At 37.9% G+C, this 10,004-nt stretch overlaps 1 long non-coding RNA gene across 1 annotated transcript; it reads right to left on the bottom strand.

The window, feature by feature from the left end:
* Positions 1-2,249: 2,249 nt before the first annotated feature.
* LOC116780318 lies at positions 2,250-9,657 on the bottom strand. The gene is made up of 2 exons (XR_004354420.1): positions 7,706-9,657; positions 2,250-3,237 (listed from the first exon to the last, which is right to left on the bottom strand). It is a non-coding gene; the product is annotated as an uncharacterized LOC116780318 (long non-coding RNA).
* Positions 9,658-10,004: the final 347 nt, after the last annotated feature.

The raw sequence follows: 10,004 nt of genomic DNA, 5'->3' as shown, positions 1-10,004 counted from the left end.
ATTCCTTAATTTCTAGAGTTTGCAATTCCTCCCTGGTTTTAACAAGTGTCTTCAGTATCTCCGGAATGCAAGGCACTTTTATTCCCACAGGAAATTAGATTTCTCAAATATCTTATCAAGGTTAAAAAATCACTTATGATTTGCCAGTCTCGTAAGGAAAGTACCCTTCTAAATAAGGCATGACTGTCACTGTTGTACTTGGTACATATGCCACTATCAGAATGCTGATGTTTATAGTTTAATGAAAGCTTGAGGCAGCTGAAGGTCAAAAGGCAAAACCGGTATGTTTTCTCAAAGCTGTGTATAAACATACCATTCCTGAATAAAATTGCAGATGCAAAATAAGTCTAATTGGACTATTTGGAAGATAAACTTTCCTGTTCAAATTATTTCAAGGATTTTCTTTAAAATTCATACAAAAAATTCTAATAAACATGTTCCCAAAGTTGAGAGTAAGAAATATGGAGTAAGAAACCATTTGGATTTTCCTGACTTAAAAAGTAGGTACTGAATCTGGAGCTGGATCCAGAGAAAATATGATTAATCTAGCTTGATATAAGTTTGCAAATATATTAGATGCCTATGGCCTTGCTTTGGCTTTCGAGGCCTTGATGGAAGTACTGAGGTATGGACAGAGACCATTTGCTGTCTTAGAAAAGGATGCTGGCCCAGGAGCTGCCTTAGCAAGGAAGAACATAGACAAGGATATTCAAACCTTTCTCTCTGCCTGGACTGAGGCATTTCGTATTACTTCAGATTTATGGATCACAAAGTTCTCTGGCTATTTCATAGCTGCATCATAGGCAGATATGCCTTTTGATGTGGAGTAGTGACACCCACATATACACAGAATAGGATTGTGTGCTGACCTCCACCTGGTGTGTAGCAGACCCTGATTTAAATTTTATTCCTCCCTCTGTTTGGACTGAGGGCTGTCTTGATCAAGGAACTTGCTGTGATATTCCTGGAGTGAGTTAGGTAGAAGACTTCTGGTTTTAGATGTCAGTAATGCCATGTGTGAGGAGTGTGAGGCAAAACAGTCTTGATGTCAAATGCAGGGACTGTGCTCAACTCAGCATACCATTTGCTAGGATAATATAGGTTATTTTTGCAAGACAAGTAAGTTTAAGTCCTTTCCAAAAGGTATCTCAATTCATTTCTCTGAGTGCCAAATTATTTCTTAAAAATGAAGAAATAGGTCATTGCGGTACCTGCTCAGGAAGGTATCTTCTATCAGAGAAGTCTGCGTAGTCTCCAAAATCGGATAGAAAAATGCCTGGTTTATGAATTCTAGCAGCATTTACCTGATGGTAGACTAAAAATATTTTAAGAAACAAAAACAGAGTCATCTAGGTAAATTCAATGTCATAAATGTAGCTCCCAAAGTGTGAAGATCCAGGTAGCAGATTTGGATGGGGCTGAGTGTCGGGTGTAACAATACTGGTAGCCTCCTCTAGGTACTTACACAGATCTGGAGAAAGGCTTTTGGATCTCTCCAAGCTGTTTATTTCTAACTTTTCTTAGGATAGTTTCAATATCCAGGTCCACCATTTACTTCACTACAGTGGAATGAACAGTGGCATTATCAGAAAAAGCACCTGCAGAAGATGTCTGCAGTGAGGGTAACCTTGCAGGCGCAAATGTCTGAAAGCCCCTTGCAGTAAAGTCCATGTGAGTCATCATGCCTTAGGTTCCAGAAAAGGAGAACACGTAGGAGTGACCGGGAGGAGGGAAGGAGAAAAGCTGCTTGTAGCCTCATGAGCATGATGATGCACTCTGTGTTGCAGGGCAGGGGATTGTATGCAAATTACTGGGTCTAAGTTTACACACAGCTAATTTATGCAGAGGGCAGTCCTAAAAACTAAAAGGGCTTTTTTCCTGCTGCTGGCTTCCCTCTTGTTTCTCTTGCCAAGTGGTTCCTATGGAAAAACACGCAAGGGGGATGGGGAGATGTAGAAACATCTCTTTTGCTGTCCACAGCATCTCCTTTCTGCTGTTTGAGTAGCATTTACAAACTAGATGTGCATTTTGGACTTTCTTGATGTTCAAGAGAGTCTGTGTATGTTAAGGCAATATCAGATTATGAGATAGAATAGGTTCAATACTTTGGTTTTCTTTACCTTCATATGGTTCTGTAGTTACCTGGGCATTTATAGTTCTGTTTTTCACAGCTTGAGTTCCCAAATGATATGGACACGAGATAGAAGAGTATGAGAGGGAAAGAGTGATTTTTTTTTTTTTAATTTAAGTTTATTTTCTAAAACAACATTATTATTATTCATTCCTCCTACACACAAATTAGATTCAGAGTTCAAATGTTATTAATAGCAGCTTTAAAATGCACCACTTTGCAGTTATTAAATCCATTTCCTCTTGGTTTGTCCCCTTGGCAATAAAAATTAAAAGGCAACCATATAATGAAAAAAAACCCTGCAGCTCATCTGAGCCTGTCTTTGCATAACACATTTTGAGATTCTGACTGGTTGTAGACTAGGTGTCATCTCAAGCCATTAAACTGGGGAAAGTTTATGACAGCCTTGAGACCTTGTCCTATGCTCTGCACACTGTATGAATCCTTAAAAGGTTGAAGAAAACAAAAAAAAGGAGACTTAGCCAATGACAGTGGTAACACCATGTAACTAGAAAACAAACTATTTCTGCAAACAAAGTCATGAGTACCAATAGACAACCATTTCATTCCTGAAAATGAGGGATTCATCTTACTACAGCCAGGTGTTTTTCCATGGAATATTCATTCTTATTTTTACTTATAATGCAAGTTTCTGACACTTATTGAACAGCTAAGGGTAAATTTGCACATTTCAAATCAAAGTCTTTAAGACCTCCTCATGACGATATCATTACGAGAAGGAACCCTTATCTATAAGAGAAGCATCTGACCTAAACCAAAGTGGACTTTAACAGAAAAAAGGAATTTACTGATTTAGCTTCCTGCTCTAAGAGAACTTTTTTAATGTTAGTGAGAGTGCAGTTGAAGTAAATTTATATTTGTTTCATTTGCTAAAGTGATTTTCCCTTAGTATCAAATTCCTATGTAAGAGCAAACTAAAATGGAACTTCCATTTGTCAGATACTTGTAAAAATCAGCTTATTCCAGAATCACCAACCTTTTTACATTTTCTGGTCATTTGAAATCTCTTTTCTCTCTGTATTTTTTCATTTTTTTCTTAGTACTTTCTGAGTGGTGTGTAGGAATGGTGAACTCTCTTGCAGCAGCTGAGCAGGAATAGAGGAAGGCAAGACAGTCAACGAATCAAAGGAAATTTTAAGCATTTTTACATCAGCAAATCTGCCAAAGACTCTAAAAATTCAGCCAATTACCAACATGCTCATTCACATCAGGGCCAACAGTCTATAGCAGAAAGCATCAGAAGTTTCCTCCTTCCATCCAGCTCGCTGAATAGGATATATTCTTAATAAGGGAAAGGTTCCCCCAGCTTTTCTGGTTTTTACAGGTGCTGATCTTGCTATATAAAACAGCATTAAAGAGGACGACAGGTATAATAGTAATAAAGCCTTTTTCCTATGTAGCCTCTTCAAGAGAGTAGAGCTATTTCCTTTGCCAATGTCACCTGCTATCCATAAATGACTGGTCTGATGTGAATGAGCAATATGTAATTTACAAGTTCACAGGCAGAGGGATATATACTTGGCATGTTTGGATTTTGGACTCATACCCTCCATACTGATACCAACATGTTGGTAATTCCTAGTCTGTCATAATCACATTTTCCACTCATCTATATATTAACAGTACTAATGGCAGTTAATAATAGTAGTAATACTAATAGCTTTAGTCCTAAACCAAAGTTCAGCTACATCATAAATAAGATAGAAGAAGGACACAGATGTACATTTGATATGGTTTGAAGCTGGCTTCCTGCCAAGTCTCCAAACCTTACCACAAGAGTTCCCTTCCCCCCCCCACCAAACCTCAGGGAGAAGAGGGAGAAAAACAACCAAGAAAACCCGAAATGAGAGAGAGAGCTAAAGTGATACATATAAATATATTTACACTTATATTACAATTATATACAATTAAAATATATACAATTTCATAAGGGAAAGGGAAGGGGGAAGGCAAAGGGAACAAAACCAAAATGAAATATATATATATATATCCCAATCAGTGCCCGAGATCTAGTAACTAAAGAGTTAGCAAAGAAATATCCCACCACTCTCCTTGGGACAACCGAGAGTCGCTCTGGAACGATCACCGGCAACCTTCGCCTCCCAAGGTCGACAAGGCCTTACCAAGCCTCGCTCCCCAAAACAGCAGACTCAACAGCAGGGAACCTGCACCTCCAAGCTGCCAGAAGGAAAGAGAGTGAACGCCTTCCCTCCTTTCTTCTTATAGTTGGGCTTACGTAAAAATCGTAGGGAATACTGGGTAAATCTAGACCCTTCCTTGGCTACAAACTGGTCACCAAGGAAGGCCCAGCCCAAACCACCACAACATTTCAGCCTCTTCTCTACATGTAAGTCAAAACTGAGAAAGAACATGCAGAGCCATGTTGAAACAGACCCTTTAGAGAAGCATATGCGGATGGTCATGGAGCAGAGCTGCTTGCTTAGTCTCTCTGTACACACTGACTTGGTAAAGCCATCTGTAAAACTTCATTGCCTCTCAAACAGACTACAGCTTCAATACTGGTGCATGACTGGGATAGTGTGGAGGGTTGATACCATTTTTAATGGTCCGATTTGTAGGGAACTATTTATCCAGAGTAGGTGGTATCAGGAGTGTTCCTGGGAATAAAAGGCTCAAGACTGCAAAAATTTTTCCTAAGATTTTAACTCTGAAAACCACTGAAAGTAAAACACCTCTCCAGTTTCACAGTTTGTGTCAGAAGCAAAGACTTGAAGACAATGTGCACTCTTAAATGTAATCTGCATCATACACTGGAAATGGGCAAGATGTCAGAGACACTGATTAGTTAAATAGTGCACAGAGACACAAATACAAGGTATTTGGATAAACTGCAGAGTCATATAAAAAATTTATCTATACATGTTGCTGTGCTTTACTTCAGTTTCACCAATTCATCTTCAGCTTTTATTCTCTTCTGCCAGAGAATCGTTTCCTTTTCTTCCTATCAACATTGCTCCCTCCCATCAAATGTACTGTAGTTTACCTGCCTGTAAAACTGGTTAATTACAGTCCATTTTTTTCCAGATAAATTTATATAACTGTTCTGACACCTCAAACATTTTGGAGAGAGGTGATAGCATTTTCAATACTCAAAATTAACATGATCAGCTGTTAGTTAAACTCATGAACTAGCCAGGTCAGTTCCTTCCATTCTGAAGTTTTTAGAACTAAAGGAAATGTCATATAGGACCTACCAGTTTTTCTAACACAAAAATTACTAATGAGATATTGCTTTGTGTTTTTAAATACTGGTACAACTCTTACATTTACAAGTACTCCAGATCACATGTTGCTCTGGACTGTGTCCCTTGAGGGACTTCTGAAAAAAGGTTTTTAAATTAGGTTGTCTGAGAGTGGCATCTGTCAAACATGTGGCAGCCTTTGGCAAAATTCAACATTTGAAAAAAAACCAACCAAGCCTTAATCTGACAAAACCAGACACTCCTTATAGGTATTATATGTCTGAAAAATCTACAACAAGGTTAATATACTTTGTCACTTATCTGGCTTTACTTCTACGCTATGGGCAAGGCCTGTGCTTTAAACAATCCTGTTTGTGTGTAAATAAATGTCCTTTTAATTTGCCATAATTTAAAGTATTTTGTTTTGTAGTTATAAATAATTAACATACCTTTTATGATTTTTTTTACTCTGTTTTACCTTACGGGGCATACTTTCTCTTCTACACACATGTGTAACCTCCAATAGCAATAACAGTTATGAAGTATATCCCCAGGGAATACTTTCCCTAATAACCTTTAAAGTGTAAATCTATGCACCATTCTTGCCAACATGAATGTTTCAGTAAGTGAAACTAATATTCTGTACTTTTCAGCATAATAATAAAAAAAGAATAAATTTCAAATGCAAAAGTTAAGAGACAGTTCCTAATTTTAACTCTGCATAACAACATGAATGGTGTTACCTCCAGTAACAGAAGTGACTGCACAGTTAGGCCATCTGACTTTTCAAGTATAATTTTTATGTTGAGGTGATGGCAGAGAAGTGTGTTATATTTAACTATGCTTCTTCTAGTGTAACTTCTGGAAATGCAGTAAAAAAGCATGCTATTCTAAAGAGTTCCATGAAAAAAGAAGATGATGGTGATCCATCCTTAGTTAGATAAAGACAGAATGCATAACCACATACTTAATATATTTAGATTAGCAGCTACAGCAATTAGGACCATAGTTACCCTTGATCTCAAATTGGTTTTCTACAGTTTAATTCCACTTAAGGCAATGGATTACTCTTCGTTTACACATCAGGGAATAAAATTTGATCTATAATAGTTATTACCATTCTCTAAAAGGGAAGATTGTAATTAGTGGGTTTTTTTAACTTAAAATTTGAGGAAATGCTCTAATGAAAAGTATAATATTGTGTCGATGTATGCAAATATATACATGAATATACATTCAGAAAATTATGCTGTCATAATGAAAAGTAAGGCTATAAAAGAAGAAATTTATTAAATTTTTAAAGTTAGTACTTATGAAAAGGTTTCTTCGTCTCTTTTTATGTTTTTTTCTAAGCTGATAGACGGAATTTTTGAAGCATTAATATAAAATATATAAATATTCCTGAGTCCTCCCTCACAGAATTCCTTTAGGTTCCCAAAATATATATTCTACCCAGTCTCCAGTGAGGCATACAATACCAATCCCCATACTGAAATATAATACCCACAGTAATGAAACTAAACAATTATTGTTATGAATGCATGTTTTTTGGTAGGGATTAAATAGATCTGTGCCATAAACTTTGTCAAATGTGTTTCATAGACAGTATCCTTCTCACAGTGAAGTCAGTATTTGTGACTCAGATAGAGCAATGTCAGACTCTCATTTCATTTGATGGATCCTGTTCCCATTACTATTTTAAAAGACTGCATCCTCAACAGCAGCCTGATGAATGATTTAATGGATCCATATACTTGCTTTTTGTGCCCCCGATATTTTTGTAAAGACTTTTTTTCTGAGTTCACTTCTCCTTTATGTTTTCTAATCAATCTAAGCAGTAGCTCATTAATATTAATATTTTATTTATTTAAGCAAATCAGCAAGGCAGACATCTCATTCAATATTGATACTTTGACCGTATTATAAATTGGCCTGAGAAATGAAATATTTCTATATATTAATACTGGAGAACATAAAATGTGGGGTTTTTTAGATCCTCTTCATCTTCTTAGGAGTTTTCAGACAGTTTTGTTTTTTTTTTACTTAGGGATTTTGTGATCATAATGGTCTTTTGAAGAAAATTTATGCTTTAAAAAACTGCTTGCAATTTTTATTTAAAATCATGTAGATAAATGTAAATTGTTTGTAGTTTGCTAACATATTTAGACTTGAAATACACAACAGATTATCTTTTCTCATATTTTAAAGACAGCATCTCTCAAGATAACATCAGTGGCCACACCACTTACACTAATGAAGCTATCACATAAAACATCGTGTGGTCACTGCGCACAATGTAATTCACACTAAGGAAATTATTAATTATTTTTAATAATTAATTCTTTGCTACCCACTTTTTCTGGGAACTGGCTGGAGAGGTCACATGGTTTCCTCATTGCAGAATCCATGAAATGATTTTTTGTCCTACTTTGTTATAAACAAAAAGAAGAAAAGAGTAAATACTAATTGCTGATGTCTTTCTAATTAGCTTCCTAAACCTACTAGGAGGTATATGCACAAGACCACTAGAGTGGTCCAACTCCTAACAGTTTTCTTCACTATTTACTAGAACTATGCCTCCATGGCTCTTCATCAGAGTCACCAGCTACTGCACACAAGAGCTCATTACGTTCCTGTGATGCAAATTCCCATTACAGATGTGTTGTATGTCAACTGAGAGAGCTAAGTTTGTGCGTACGGCTGTGTTGCCATAAGTATGCCCATGCAAATACAGGTAAGGACTAAGGTAGAATGATGTTCAGTAGCTATCATTTACTTTCTATATACTCCAAGGACTTGACAAAATCTGAATATAACTGAAAATTTATTTCTACTTGAGAATAGCGGTCTATATGTTAAAAAACTATCTGAAAGGTATATCCCACACAAAGACAAATTTTCCTGGGAAGACCTATTAAACAAATGATATTGTTATACATCAGGAGTAAAGTAGCATTGCGCCTAATTTTGGCCCTTTTTTTGCTCCAGATAAACTTAATAGTGTCACTGTATTTTATTTCAGTGGGATGCTATGGTTAAAGCCTGAGCAACAGAAAAATAACAATAGCTGTCTCATTTCGTACTTACCTAATTGACTGTGGTTTATTTATTGAAGAATGATACATGCAAACAAATTGTAACTTCCTTTTAAGATTTCATTCTGGATTAAATAAAGGCTCATGCAACACACAAAGTTGGTGGGACAGTTTAGGGAGCATTCAATGTCCTAGCTATTCTGTGTTTGATTTTAAAAAGCACATGTCAGACCATGGAACTCATGAATAAAATTTTGAAAATTATTTTTCGTAGTTAAAAAGTGGAAGCATTACTGTTAAAAAGGTGTAATTACATGCATATTTTAGTATTCAGCAGAAAAAAGGTAATAAGCAAGACGAATATTGTTTGGTTGTTCAACCAGAATTTAATCTTGAATAATTTCATGCAATGTGCAAAGACCTGTCTTTCTTAAAGTTTACACTATAAGTGTTCTGCTAATGTCAGTGTTTGTACTGTGGTTGTATTTACTGATCCTCTTGAAAATAGATAGGGTAGTACTCCATTCTATCTTCAAAACATTAAGTTTCTTTAAAATGATTGTGTGACCCCCCCCCCCAAAAAAAAAATCATCCCAAACCACAATCACTTGATATGGTGACACTTAGAGTTAAAATCCATTTGGAAAAAGAACCAAATCAGATTAGAAGGCAAGCAGATAAAGAGTACACGGAGCTTCTAAAGAGCCAGGGTCAACATGCCTGGCAGAACAGTGCGGGTCCATCTCTCTCTGAGGGGGGTTACCTCGATGGAGCCGCCAGAGTGCATCTATAACAAAGAATTATCTTCTGTAAAAGAAAAAGGGAGACTATGACTGATAACATTTCCTGGGAGAAGCAAAGTTAACAAACAGCAAAATAATTCCATTTTTAGCTGAACTTACGTTCGTGTGGTCCCTGCAAACACTCCTGCATTATGTGCTTTATTCTTAGAACATATATATATATGAAAGGCACACAGCATCTTCTTTACTTTTAGTTAAGACATTAACCAGCTGCTGGATCGAGGAAAAAATCATCCCTTCAGTAACTCTGTGACCTCATTAATCATTTTGTCTGACTTCATCAGCTTCATCATGTGTTGTTTCTTGGTCTTCGCTTCTTTTTTTATTTTTTTTTTTCTATTTAACATTTGCAAATATTTCTCATTTTCCAGCCCCGGCTCATCTTGCTGAAGCGGAAGGGGCACAGCCGGTGGCTGGGCGGACGCCCGGCCGCAGGCGACACGGCCCCAGCGCGGAGAGGCAGCGGCGAGCCCGCCGCCACCTTCACTTCACGGGCGAACCGGTGAGGTAAACCCGGGCAGCCCGGCTCCCCGGTGTCACCCCCGGCACGGCGTACTCTCCTGCAGCCGTGGGGAGGGAAACTTTGCGGGAAGAACCGCGAAGCGACAGGCCGGGAGGGAGCGGGCCAGGCAGCCCTCGAGCGTGCACCGCCATCCCCTGGATACCCCCGCCATCCCCTGGATACCCCCGCCATCCCCTGGATACCCCCGCCATCCCCTGGATACCCCCGCCCTCCGTCGCGGCGGTGCTGCCGCTGTCCCGCTTGGCGCTGCAGGCGGGTCGGCGTCCCAGCCGTTCCCCGGGGAGACCC

The sequence above is a fragment of the Chiroxiphia lanceolata genome, chromosome Z, assembly GCF_009829145.1.
Source record: "Chiroxiphia lanceolata isolate bChiLan1 chromosome Z, bChiLan1.pri, whole genome shotgun sequence".
Taxonomy (NCBI): domain Eukaryota; kingdom Metazoa; phylum Chordata; class Aves; order Passeriformes; family Pipridae; genus Chiroxiphia; species Chiroxiphia lanceolata.
This window is presented reverse-complemented; position numbering and strand designations above follow the sequence as displayed.